Source organism: Takifugu rubripes, chromosome 13 (assembly GCF_901000725.2).
Source record: "Takifugu rubripes chromosome 13, fTakRub1.2, whole genome shotgun sequence".
Lineage (NCBI taxonomy): Eukaryota > Metazoa > Chordata > Actinopteri > Tetraodontiformes > Tetraodontidae > Takifugu > Takifugu rubripes.
This window is the reverse complement of record NC_042297.1, coordinates 742,723-745,222: the sequence shown is the minus strand read 5'-3', so window position 1 is coordinate 745,222 and position 2,500 is coordinate 742,723. Positions and strand designations below refer to the sequence as shown.

Below are 2,500 nucleotides of genomic sequence, written 5' to 3'. Positions count from 1 at the left end.
ATCCCTGTTCCCTGATCCTCGTTCCCTGAGCCTCGTTCCCTGATCCTCGTTCCCTGATCCTCGTTCCCTGATCCTCATTCCCTGATCCTCGTTCCTTGATCCCTGTTGCCTGATCCTCATTCCCTGATCCTTGTTGTTACTCGTTCCCTGATCCTCGTTCCCTGATCCTCATTCCCTGATCCTCGTTGTTACTCGTTCCCTGATCCTTGTTCCCTTATTCTTGTTCCCTCTAGCTACGAGGGAGAGGGATACCATCACCACAGCTCTACGCTCTTTCTCCGAGTCCACCTGCATCCGCTTCACGCCCCACGACCGGCAGCGAGACTTTGTGAACATCCAGTCCCTGGGAGGGTAGGCCGGAGCCACGGCCGCATGCCTCCTGCGTGTGTGTTAGCCTCACGTTTCCTCCGTGTCTTTAGGTGGCTACTCTTTTATTGGTCGTCGAGGGAGGTCCCAGACGGTGTCTTTGAGCCGCCGGGGTTGTGTCTTCCCCCAGATCGTCCAACATGAGATGCTCCACGCTCTGGGCTTCAACCATGAGCAGACTCGCTCCGACAGGGACCAGCATGTTCGCATCCTCCTGAATAACGTCATCCGTGGTGGGTGGCTCAGGTTCTGCCCGGTTCTGCTCACACCGGACTTTCCACTGATTCTCTGACTAGCTTCTGGACTTCCTGGTTAGGGTTAGGGTCTGGTATCACGTGGGTCCCCCGAGCTGTTGATCTGTCTTATCAGCTCTGAGACGTTAGCAGCTGTTGGCTCGCCCACTTTTTAGCCGTCCTGACACAACAACTCATATTTCGCTAGCATGTTCAGGTTCCACTGTTCTTGTTAGTGGCCACAAGTTTCCTTTGATCCATTTCCTTTGTTCTATGATACCACTTTTCCACTAAAGCTGTTAAATATAGCTGCTTTGATCTGAAAATGACCTCAGTAACCTGTTCCCTGACAAACTAAGATGACTTAATCAAGCATGTGACCGTGTGCAGGGCAGGAACACAACTTCAGGAGGATCAACACCAACAACCTGGGCACTCCCTACGACTACAACTCTGTCATGCACTATGGAAGGTAAATACATCCAGAACACCTTTATTTTAAAACACGTTAGGATAAAACATGCACGTGCAAATATACCAGGACTGCTGTGTGTGTATAGGAACATTTTAGGGAACATTTTCGAAGACAGGCTTCTCCAAAGTATGTAAATATGTTATTAAAACATATAACATGTCCACGTGTTTTATGGAGAGAGTTGGTGTCAGGGGCTGATGAAGCAGGAGGTCGTGGGCGTGGCCAGAAGCTTATCTAAGCCAGATAACGTTGGAGTGTGTGACACACGTGTTCTTCGTGATGTGCGGACCTTCCTAAAGTGGAACAAGGTTGCTCAGTCTGGGGTGTTTCTGTCCGGCAGATTTGCCTTCTCCAGGAACAACCAGCCAACCATCGTTCCCATTCCCAACCCGAACGTCTCCATTGGCAGGGCCACACAAATGAGTCCCAATGACATCCTGCGAATCAACCGTCTCTACGGATGCAGTGAGTAGACCAGGCTGACCCTCCACAACATGGACACACCAGACAAATCAGCTGACCTTGACCACAGTGACCATGGTGACCACGCTGACGTGAATGTGTATTCAATTAAAAAGCTCAAACATCAGAGCCTAAACACAAGGGTCCCTCTGACCTGCTGCTGACCTCCTGGGGCCGAGGGGAGAAGGTTCAGCACAACCTGTGGAAGACCTCTGGTCTTCCTGTGTCATTTGTTGAGCAAATGCAACATTTTAGATGGAAAACTGCACAAAAGTGAGGAAACTTTGATGAATATTGATGTTTTGCTGCTTCTCTCAACAGGAACAAACTAGAAGATCAAGAAGAAAGCCTGAGTTTGTCTGAGGACAGCGCTTCTGCGAGCTGAATAAAGATGGAATAAGACATAGATGAGCTTTGCTTTTGTGCCACAATAATGTTTAAATCTGAAGAGCAAAAAAGAAACATGTTGTTTAGAATGATTCAGCATGGATGCAAATGTGGGACCGTATAGGTGGGAAAGTGAGTACGTGAACACACACAGCTGCTGATTACTGCTACCTTAACCTTCATACTAAAGAGAAGTGATGCCTGAAACACAGCTGGATAAAACACTCACACACCACTCACACCACACACACACACACACACACACACACGTAACACATGACACACACATAACACTCACACACACGTAACACACACACACATAACACACTCACACACATCCATCTATCCCACCCCATCATTCCATCCATCCATCCATCCATCATTCACCCATCCAGCATCCAATCCATCCATCATCCATCCATTCCCATCCATCATCCATCCATCCATCCATCCATCATCCATCCATCATCCACCCATCCATCCATCCCATCCATCATCCATCCATCATCCATCTCCATCCATCCACCCCATCATCCATCCATCCACCCATCATCCATCATCCATCATCCATCATCCA

At 48.7% G+C, this 2,500-nt stretch overlaps 1 pseudogene; it reads left to right on the top strand.

Annotated features, from left to right (window-relative positions):
- Positions 1-2,103, top strand: part of LOC115252117 (high choriolytic enzyme 1-like) — a 4,482-nt pseudogene extending 2,379 nt beyond the window's left edge.
- The last annotated feature ends 397 nt before the right edge of the window (positions 2,104-2,500 follow it).